Source organism: Nymphaea colorata, chromosome 9 (assembly GCF_008831285.2).
Source record: "Nymphaea colorata isolate Beijing-Zhang1983 chromosome 9, ASM883128v2, whole genome shotgun sequence".
Classification (NCBI taxonomy): Eukaryota; Viridiplantae; Streptophyta; class Magnoliopsida; order Nymphaeales; family Nymphaeaceae; genus Nymphaea; species Nymphaea colorata.
This window is the reverse complement of record NC_045146.1, coordinates 5,542,143-5,554,558: the sequence shown is the minus strand read 5'-3', so window position 1 is coordinate 5,554,558 and position 12,416 is coordinate 5,542,143.

Sequence of the window (12,416 nt, the reverse complement as noted above, 5' to 3'; positions counted from 1 at the left end):
ATGTTTCATTTGAAAATGTGCAACATTTTGTTGAGGGTTGCATAGTTTCTTTTAGGGCTCTATATAAAGCATTTTCTCTTTGTAGGAATGGATCCAATTGTTTCAACATAATAAAATGATATATTGATTACACTTGTGCAAAAGTGCGAAAGTCCTTTTCAACTTTTTGTTCTCAATTTTATTTTTGTGGTTATTGTGAACTTTTCCTACATAGATAAGATATTCAAAATTCTATGAGTAATTGCTTGAATGTATTTGACAAAAAAATATTCAGTGAGTAGCAAAATATCAGTTTCTTGAGATTTTTAATATTTAAATGCCAGTATAATGTGAAAATTTATGATATTTCCAAAATATAAAAATGTTCAAATATCACATCTTTCTATCAATCCCATTAACATAATAAAGGTCCTTTTTTCTTCTTTTTCTTTTAATGCATTCATCCTTTTAAAGGCCATTGAGCAATGAGAGTAGTTATTATTGTTCCATGGATGGGCCCAATCAATGAAAACAAGTTCTCTTGTTTTCATTCTTTTGTTATGCACTATAACTTCATTTGTAGTGGACTGTGCTATTAAGATAGGAAAAAGATAAAGTGAGACATATTTATGCAATTGCAATCAAGTTAGAGATGAGGTACTGGAATTTCGCCGTGGACCATACTAAGGGAGTATAGGATGGGCAGATTCACCTATGAACAATGTCACATGTAATTGCTCTTATTCAAATAGAATGATCTGTCATGTAGTAAGCGTGTATGATTTTTTTCAATCATGCAATATTTATTCTTATTGTGTTTATCCATGTAATTATTATAGTTAAATGATGCTAAAATTGTCTAATTGTGTGTTGTGGCAGATTTAGACAACTGAAGAAACAAAATTTAACAGGAGTGCTACCTGAGGAGCTAAGAATGCTCACCTACTTATCAATACTGTGAGTAACTCTATGACTTTTTGTGTCTTACCATATACCTTTATTGGCAAAACAAATAAGTTAACTCAGGGTTGCCAACAAATTAATGACTCCATGCAAGAACAATCCTTTCACTGTTTTATGTTGTTTTAATTGTACTTTTAATTAATAAATGTGATATACATTATTGGTATAATGAAATCAGTCCATGAACCATTTTTCTTCTTAACACAAAAGCTTTGCTGTTCATAAAATTTTCTCATTTTTGCTTGTAGATTTTGTATGCATGTACTTGCTTTTTTATTAGTTTAGAAATGACTGATTCTTGTTAAACCACTCACATAGATCCCATGTATATAGTGCATAAATAAATTTTCTTGTAGTTGGGTTGAAGCATTTGTAGCCTTTCTTGACGTTAGAGTACCCAAGAAAAATGCACCTAGCAGCTCTAGCTTCAAGTTTGTTTCTAAAAAGGACCTGAACATGCACATAACATTTGCATCCAAACACTTTAAGATGCTTAATAGACACAGGTTTCTCATATAAGAGTTGTAGAGGTACCTGGTCTCCAATGCTAGAGCTAGGGATGCAATGTTTGTAACATAGCTGGCAGTGGCTATGGCTTCAAACCAAAACTTTAGAGGCACATTCATATGAAATAGAATTGAGCGTGCCACATTCAGAAGTTGTCTATTTTTCCACTTGGCAATCCCATTCTATTGGGGAGTTCTTGCACATGTGTTTCGGGGTTGAATCCCATGTTTTCTTTTAAAATGATGCATAAAATCATTCACATATTCTCCACCATTGTCAGACCTAAGGCTCTTAATTTTCACATTAAATTGGGTAGGACACAATTGAAGAAATCTTCAAAAACAGCAGCAACCTCATTTTTATTTTTCAAAAAGTAAAGTCATGTTACTCTAATCATATCTTCATTGAAAGTGATGTAATATTCTTAACCACAATAAGACTCAACAAGGGCTGGTCCTCATACATCAAAATGAACTAAGGCAAACAAATCAGTTGAACGATTTTCTAGCATTAGAAAATGCATTCTTGTGGACTTGGATAGTTCACAGGCGTCAATTGAGTGGTCATCTGAATGACGATTTGGTAACACTTTTTTATGTGACGGAGGCGTGTATGCCATTGTCTATACGACTTATTTTCTGCAACAGAAAACAAACTAGAATCAATGTTGTCAAGTACATAAAGCCTGCTCTACTCAATGCTTCTACCATTTTCCTTCCTCGTTCCCGCTTCTTGATATATCACATTCTTTTTGGACGAAACAGCAAGACAATTATATTTCTTTGTAAGCTTACTCAGAGACATCAAGTTTGAAGGGAGATTAGGAATATACAAAACTTCACAGCTTGGTCCTCCTTGAATAAAACTTTTGTTTTCAATACCTTTAACAGCAATTGGGGATCCATCAGCCGTATAAGCACTTCTACCATCAACTTGGCATAGATTATTCAACTGAGTGGGAGTCCCGGTCATATAATCTGTTGCCCCAGAGACTACTATCCAATAAACTTTATTAACATTAGCAAGTAAATCATGATTCAGACCTTCATATTTACTCGGCGTCACGAGGTTTGATTTGGTAAATTTTGAAAAAAATTCTCTAGCTCTTCCTTGGTGGCGTAGTTGGCTTTGTCATTGCTCTTGGTTGGTGCCTTGTCATCGTTGTCACGGCTGAGCCACCCAATCATGTCCCAACACTTGTCACGAACATGCTCCAATTTTTTTGCAGTGGCTACACCTTGGTGATTTCTATTTCTTTGATCCCCTTCATATCACTTTGGCATGCTTTGGGTTTGAAACACGTCTTTTTCTTCTGGCTCTTATTTTGCTTAAAAATTTTGTTTTTTCAATTTGCGTCACCTTTCATCTTGCATCTTTGCATTGAATAGGATGACACACTTTGTTATAGGAAGGAAGCAACTTAGACATCAAAATATGGCCTCTCAACCTCTCATAGTCATCGCCTAATCCTGCAAGTACTTTAAAGATTTTGTCTTCTTCAAGGGGCTGTTTTTCTGTGTCCCGAGGTGGCCGGTCGTTTTTTGCATGAATTCGTCCCATAGCACTTTCTATTTATATGATAGAAATGGACATACATTTTTATAAAATGATAGGAAATTGATGTTGCTCAAAATTGGCCTTTTGAGACATTGATGTGTTGGAAAACTTAGGGGTCAAGCCTAAGTGATTGGCTGGCTGATTCTAGCTCTCCTTTTGAGTAGAAAAAGCATGTTTTTGAATCTTAAAAATCTGAAATTTCAGATTTCTTTGGATGGTCTTAGTGCAATAGCAAGTTATAAATTTATCTTTGTGAAATTGATTTTGCAAGCTTATTTTGAAGAGGTCTGGCTCCTTGATAAACCGCGGTTTTAGACCGTCACATCCAACTTTGAGGTGGTTGATTTGATGTCTAAAGTTTTAATTTTTCAATGTCGATTTATAAATGTATGGGCCAAATTTGATAAGAAAAGAGAAGACAATCTGATTTCTTCGCATAGTTACCGATTTTGACTATCAGTTAGGTAGATTTTGTGTTCTTGAACAAAAAAAACTCTTATTCGTAGGATTGAAAAGCAAGTTAGATTACACATTGATTTTCCATCAATTTTGGTGAGCAAAACTCTGAAATTTGCAGGAATTTTTGAAAAGTTTAGAAATATATTTGAATAAATACAAGCACATTGTGATTGATTTAACTGCTTCGGAGGTAAACTACACTTGTTTGAGTAAGTCTCATTCTTAACAGGCACATCAGAATTGACGCGATATCAAAATTTTATAAAAGAAACTATGAAAAATTGTAATTTGAAAGCCAATTTTGAATCTAAACACAATTTAGATTCAAATCATGAATTTGACTCGTGACATGAATCCCAAAGTGGGATTGCAAGTCTAAACTAGATCCAAATTATGATTTGGAATCCAAATCCAATTACAAATGTTATTTGAAATCCATATCCAATTGAAAATTTTAAATTTTGATTCAAATCCAAGAATTGGATCTAATTCGATCTAGAATGCTATGTGGGACCCACATATGAGCCCACCCAGCTCGTGTGGTCAGAAGCCCACCCAAGAGGTCACGCACCCCCCCTCTTTTCAAAAATATCTTCCTTCAATTAAATAAAAAAATTATTTTCAAAAGAAAATAAATAAGGGTTCATAGGAAAAGAGAGACATTAATCTCTCTCTCTCTCCCTTAGTTAAATAAAATCAAATTCCAAAGAAGCAATAAGTGTTAAAATTAAACTCACTTAACCTACTTAATACAAATAGGTTTGACTTGGGTACACCCAAATATGGTGCCAATTTCAACTAGGCTCAGCCAACATGGGCTCAGCTCAGTCAAAAGGGTAGGTTTGTCCCGCAACCCAATCAGTGGACGTAAATAGACTTTGATCGAATCGAATCCATTTTGATTAAACTCCGTCAAAGTACAATTTAGCTCAATTAAGAGCTTTCTTAGCTCAAATTCATTGAATTACCTAAACAAAGTCAAACTATTCGCAAATGAGCTTCGACTTTAGTCAATTGGTCAAATTTGATCAATTTGAACAATTTTGCCCTTTTATGAGCACATTGAAATTACAAAACCTAAATTAAGATTTTATGAAAGGCAAATATACACTTGGATTTGTCAAATGCATAAATCAAATACCAAATTAAAATTCAATATTTCAAACCAAAGTTTGATTCGGTTGAAATCCATCTTTAATCAAGTTATGGACAAAAATACATTTTTCGAACCAAATTTGATAAAATTTTCAAATTTTATTCAAATTTTAATTAAATTGTCATAATTCAATAACATTTGGAGCTTAACAACTAGGTTTTAACCTAACAAGCTCAAATTCAAACCAAAAAATAAATAAATAGAGTAAAATAAAGCAAAACCCGGTGCAAGGGCATTTTCATCCAAAAATTTTGGACAAAGTTGGTCAGCTAGGTCTGAACCAAGGTTGACCACGCCTAGCCCAGCCTACCTAGCTTGTGTAAATGGGTTAAGAATGGTCAATTAGAATAATTAAACCCTATTTAACTCATTTTACAAGTTTTCAAGGTCTTAAGTGAGTTCCCGATGTGAGTTAATAAGGTGCTTCAACTCACCTCCTCCTTTATGTAAGCCTCCCTTTGGCCACCAAAAAGGAAGGGAGGGACAAAACTTTGAAGTTTTCATCAAGTTGTTGCAGCCAATGAGCTAGAAAGGAGAAGCCAAGGAGGAGAAAGAAGATTCGTTCAACCCTCCCCCCCCCCCCCTATCTCTCTCATTTTCTTCTTCATTTCCCCATTCTCTCTGTTGAGTTTGCTAAGTTAGGGTGTTTAAGTGAACCCTTAGGATTTTCGTGGAGAGAAGCTCTCTGTTGAGTTTGCTAAGTTAGGGTGTTTAAGTGAACCCTTAGGATTTTAGTGGAGAGAAGCTTTCTCTTCCCCACGGTAAATTTTAGCAAGTCATTCTTCTTCTTCTTGCTTTGTTAAGCTCGAATCCAAGCTTGGATTCTTGGTTAGGATTCCTTGATTTAAAAAACAAGTAAAGAAGAAGATCAAGCATCAAGACCGACCACAAAGTAGGTGATTTTAACTCATTTCTCATATATTTTAGCTTTTTATTGGTTCATTTTAATTTCAAAAATTTGTGGGAGGAGTTTATTTTCATTTATTTTATAGCTGGGAATGATGTCTAGCTAAGAGAAACCTACGATTAAATGTACATGTTTATGCATAATGCGTGCATGTATCGGTTTTTCTAAAAGATGAACCCATGAATCAAATTTCGAAAAGGGCCCCAATGTCACGCCTCTTTCAAAACAACCACCTTAAAACCATTTTGAACTCCCCATCATGAGAAAATCTCACGGTAAGAAAGTGATTTTTCTGTAACATATATAATGCGAAAGCCTATTAAGGATGGATGCATTCTCATGAATGTGATCCACCTTTGCATGGCGAAACTAAAGACCGACTAGCTTGAGCATTCGTTCATCTCTTACTATGTAAAGTCATTTTGTTCAATGCTTTTTCAATTGATCAAGGGTGGTAGGAGAGATTAGAAACAAGTTTTTAATCTTCCTACGTAAAAGAACCCAGCCATGAATCATCATGATTCATGAGTTATGTGGTCTCTTGATTAAATTTTATTTTAAAGAGTAGAGTACGTGTGTGTGTGTGTGTCTATATATATATATATATATATATATATATATATATATATATATATATATATATACACATTTTAAAATAAAGTTGAAACATGTTTCCAAACTAGGTTTTAAGAAAAGGGGTCATTTTATTGATTTTTGTAGTACAGATCAATGAAATAATTTCATTTCATCTTAAATTTTTTTTTATTTTCTGCAATCCATACGTAAAGTGTATGCAAGTTGCTGAAATCAAACCATGCTTTATAAGAATTAGCTTAATAATGTCAAAGTTTATACATTTAAAATGTCAATTTCAACCATAAAGTGGCAAGGCTTTGAGGAACAATAATAAAAAAAAATCTAAACCTATCCAATTGGCATCTTAAAATACTTTTTATGGATTGTTGTTCTCATTCATAAATTTTCAGATTTGCATGACTAATCCATCTCCTCGAATGCTGAAAATTTTCATTTTCATTTCTCCAAAAAGGAGACCAACTATCCTAAAATTTTCCAAAGAAGATGACGATTCCATTGGCATGGAATATGAAATTTGAATAGGTTTAAAAGACTTATCTTTTCTATCTAAGCAACAAGCTCTCTATTGGAATCAATGTCAACAATTTTCAGTTATCTAAATCAACCCAAGATCTGATTTTTTTAGCTATTTTGAGACAAAAGTGGATGTCATCCACGTCTCTCATCTATTTCAAAAATTGATTTTGACATCATTTGTATATTTTTCATCATTTTGATAATTTTATGTTAAGTCTCTTGCTTATGGACTGCATCTCTGATTCATGTGCTTAATAATATAGTAAGCACATTTAGAGAAAGTCCTACATTTTAATTAAAATCAATCTTTACGTGCATATTGTATGACATTTAATTATAATTAATGGACTTTGAGAAATTATGAGAGAGTGAAGAATGAACGTTTCATATGGATGAACTTTGAGAGATTATAAAAGAGAGAATGATGAATGTCTCATGTAGTTTCCCTTCTTATTTTATGCATTCACTTTCACCCAAAATCAATAGCACCACATGCACATTCTCAAAAAATTAAGTAATTCAAATTTGAGTTGAAAAAGTGACTAAGTCATATTGCAACAAGAATCTATAAACTTCACTTAACTTCAAAAGAAAACACAAGCAATGCATTCACAATCTTGACCAAAATATGTTTAGAAAACAGCACATTTTCTAACAATTTGGAACTTATGTTCCATCAAAAAAATGAACTCTATCTAACCAAAACATAGGTTTTTAAATCAACTTGAAAACCCTCCAATCTTCAAATTCATTTTCAAAACAAGTTCAAATCATTTATTCAAAATGAATTTTGGTTCTTGAATCCAAAACCTCAAAGCACAAGCATATAGGATTTGCATCAATAACTCATACATGATTCAAATGATCCTTAGTTCTTGGTCCAATTACCCCTGTCATGGATCCATTTCTCTAAAAAAAATTTCCTCAAAACTTTAATTTTGAAAGAATTTTACTGATTCGCATTTCGACGCCCTTTGAGAAAGGGGTGAGGTGCGAACAATTGATCTCTCTTTTTCCTTTCTCACATATTTCATTCACCATGACAAGAGCACGAAAAGAAAGACAAAGTAGGTAAGCAACATATAGTTGAGAGATGCAACACACATCCTATTTTTGGGATATCTCACCATAGATTCTTTCCTTGATTTGAAAATTTTCAAAATCTAGTTTTTGAGTCCATAGGTTGACAACAACCTTATTTTCTTTATGGAAAAACATGTTTATGTAGGTTTCTTGATCAAAACCCAATTATATGCATTAATTAGAATCAATTAACCTGTACATTTTATGTATGTAACCTAACAAGAAATCATTCCCAGCATTGAATTAAATTTGAAATTCTCAGTGTTGATTCAAAGTTTTCAAGGTACCAAATACGAAATTATTCAAAGGAAATTTCGTCACAAAATCAAGCCTTCCAAAATGGACTCCAAAATCAGCAATTTGCCACTCAATCCACATTTCAACTTCAAAAGAATTTGAAGATCCACTAAAACAAATCTAACTTTTGAAAAGAAATTCAATTTTCAATTCCCAAATTTATCAATTCTCAATCCAATTGGTTCAGAATTTAAATATTCAAAATCCAGTTCCTAATTTCTATCAAATTTCCAAACTTCCAAATCAAATTTCCCAAAATCAAAATTTGAGAATAAAACCAAATATTCAATTTCAATTATTTTCTACAATCATCCATAATAATTCATCCATATCTTCAAACCTCAAAATTGCTGAAATTCATCCAAATTTCTAATCAAGTTCAAATCTTTACCCAACTCAATTTTTCAAATAAATTCGAGTTTTCGATTATCAAAATCGAACTTCAAACTAAACAAGTTCACAATTAATTTCAAAACCAAATCCAATACTTGCACAAGCATATAGGATAATCATAATCAAAATGACTTGAACAATTTAAAAAATGTTTAGACATTGGTCTAATTTCTCATGTTAAATGTAGCAGGAATGGTCTGACCCTGTACCAGCAAGTAGATCCTTTTTTTTCTCAAAAACTCTCAAACCAAAACAAATTCTATTTACTGCTTCCATGGCTCTCCATTTGCGGGAGGGGTGTGTGCAAACATGGTTATTGGTTCTCCTATTGTAGCAATAGAAGGCTAGGTTCTCAAACAGTTTAGCTCTCTCACCTTTTTGTTGTTATTACTATTTTTTATTTTGTTAGCATTTTCTCATTTTTGTTTTGTTTTGATGATGTTGTGGAACCTGAAGGATATTCTGTTGTAAAAAACAAAAACAAGGCTCTTCACTAGAAATGGCATCACTGGTGGTTAGTTTCTTGTCGTAGCAATAAAGGGATAGGTTTCGAACAGTTTAACTTTTCCCATTTTTTGTTGTTATTACTATTTTCAGTTTTGTTAAACCTTTATAATTTTTTTTTGTTATTTGATGAACTTGCTGAGGTAACCTACTTCAACAGGTGCTTTTGCATTGGGAAACACCCTCTGATATCTAGTTTTAGCTGGCAAACTTGCGCAACAGGAGAGCAATGCCCTTTACCTTCCCACTCCAACCGGCGGGACATGTAATATCCTAGACAAAGTGGCAACTGTTCCCAACAAGACTCTTGTGATGAAAGAATGGCCTCACCATGACAATCCCAAGGCATTACGTGGGCTTCTACGACTAACATTTATTATTGAAGGTTTGTTCATGATTATGGATAGATGACAACACCCTTAACAGTGTTGAAGGAAATCAATTTTTTATGGGGATCATAAGCAAGTAAGGCGTTTGAGAGATTGAAGGAAGTAGTCACTAATGCATCGGTCATGAGACAGCCCAACTTTCACAAACCTTTGAAGTCAGAATAGATGCATCCAGCAATGGAATAGTTCTTCTCACATAGCCAAGACACCCACTGTCCTATTTCAACAAGACCATGACCGATCATTTTAGCTCTTATTAGCTTATGAATAGGAGCCTACCACCTTGGTTTTGATTATACAAAAGTGTGACCTTATTTGCCTGGCTAACATTTTGTAGTCTTGATTGATCATTACATTTATAATATTTAGTCATTCATAAGATGTTGAAACTAATACAATAAAGGTGGGTGACAAACGTCCTCAGATATGATTTGAAATTAAGTATAAAAGAGGAACTGACAACAAAGTGGCAGGCGCATTATCATGACAAGAGATGGTTTGCACAAGACAGTGGTGTGCATAGAATTTCCCGACTAAAATATGGAAGCAATTAGTCAAGGAGTATGAAGAACCTGCTCCATTTAAAAGGATAAGACAATAAGTAAAAGAAAAAAAGATCATCTGCATGCCGTGCTGGTGGGAAAAGGACTAAGCATTATACTACAACAGATGCATCTACCTTCCATGTGACTCATTGCTTATCCCACTATTGTGGGAGCACTTCCATAGTTCACTGGAAGGTAGATATGGCAGAGTAGAGCTGTTAGGTTGCCACCTAAGTTCTAACATTTTTGGGAAAGGCAGTGGCATAGTATAGAGCAATTTATAAAAAAATGCCCAACATGCCAAGTAAACATATATGAAGCCATTAATCCACCTGGGCTGTTGTAACCTCTAATCATTCAACACTGGATCTGAGAAGACATTTCTTGGGACTTTATCAAAGGTTACTCACAGGAGAAAATAGTTCCTCTAGTAATGGTAGACTGACTATTTAAATATACCCATTTTGACCCCTTGAGTCATCCTCATACTGCTAAAAGAATAGCAAAGGCCTTTCTCTCACACATGAGAAAATTCATGGTATGCCATGGAGTATAGTCAGCAATCGAGACACAAGTTTCCTAAGTTCCTTTTGGTGGCCATTTCAACCTCTATGAACGAAGTTGCGTAAGAATTCAATCTACCCTCTACAATGGATGGACAAATAGAAGTGCTGAACCACACTCGGAAACCTACCTTTGATGTTTTGGAGGGGATCAACCATATAATTGGGTCAGATATACTGATTGGGGAAAGTACTCGTACAATATTTCACTTATATGTAGTAGCGGAGCTACATGGGGGAGCCCATCAATTCTCCTTTATTTCTTTAAATGTGCTCTCAACTATTTGTTAATTTTCATATATTAGTGCTCCTTAAAGCATAAAAACTTTTCAAATAGCAGCCATTAACCTAAACATTCTGGCTCCACTAGCGCTTATATGGAAGGCTAACTTTAACACTCACGAAATACAAGAGCAAGGAGTGCAACAGATGAGGAGCTTGACAGGAAGCTTCACAACCAGGATGAAATCTAAGAGTATTTAGAGGAGAATCTTCGCAAAGGTGAAAATCTTGAGGCAGACTTACAATTAAAAAATAAAAATAAAAAAAACAGAGCACACATTTCAGATTGGGAATTTGTGTTACCTAAATGGTTACCAACATTGAAAGGATGCCGACACAGGAAGAAACAAACTTAAAATACTATGGGTCCTTTAGGGTTTTGAAAGCTTTAATCCATATCGCCTTTGAGTTGAAGCTGCCACCAAGGCCAACAATTCACCCTATCTTTCATGTATCTAGACTTAAGGCATACAAAAGACAGGAGCAAGGTGCCACATATCACACCCCAACCTTTTGACCCTCGAATAATTTTTTTTTTGTTAAAACATAAACGTTGAGGTGCGAAAACACAACAATTCAAAAAGGATGGAGTTATGCCATTCAAAATAATAGGGCAAACTTTCATTTATATAACAATTTCAGTTTATACAAAATTACAACTGTCCATGACAAAAATGCCCCAAACCACATCATTGATGCCTAACAAAAACAAGACATCAATAAAATCAAAATAAGATGCACCAGCACTACAAAGGACTCAAAACCTCCCCAATAGGATGTGGGTGAAGCCATCTGATCAACCAGCTGCCCCAGATCTGCCAAAACCTAAAAAAAAAAGAAACAACTGAAGGCTTAGCCTTCGTAGTATGGCAACAAGCCAGGAAAATCTCAAACCCTCTTAGGTATGGCTCAAATATGAGATAATCACAATCATAAAAACAAATCATCATCATGCCGTGATAGGACATAGTCACATCATTTGCCAAGAAGGTCCCTCACATAGACCGCGACATGTAAAGGCCACTCAATGGCCACAATAACAAAATTTCAACACACCTACAAGGCATGCATAAACATATCATTCTCATTCGTTTCATTCACATACATTTCATTCATATACTTTCATTCACATACATTTCTTTTCATTAGCTTTAGTGAATTGATAGTTCTTATGGGTGCAAACACAGGCACGTGCAACCGGAGGCAACCTACAGCCGGGAGACAACCCCCGTGGTGGCCCATAACAGTATGGATCTATTCTCGCTGCAGCAGTAGAGCACTCATCCATGGGTATGTAAATTTCAAGGAGAGATACTCAGCCTTCCCTAGGACACCCAGGTTGGGAAGGCATGAGCCCAACGCTCTAAGCACATCACACAACATTACCCTGGGGCCTTGCACCGCCTGCCGTTCCGAACAGGCAAGACCAGTGGCGAAGACGGGACAACTCTCAAACACAATGTCACAACCCACTGACCTCTCATCTCTTATTCTTTCATTCTTATCATTATGATTGCACATTCATAAATGACCGGCTAGCTTATGAGGTTGGTTCACTCCACGAGTGCATCCATACCTTCAATTTCCTCCACACGAGGGTTACACATATCATTCACATTCTTCGCTAGCCATCATGACAATACAGGTACAACTACCCTTTAATTTCATTCAATTGTATTATTGCCCACGACAACGCATATGCAACAAAGCACTACATTC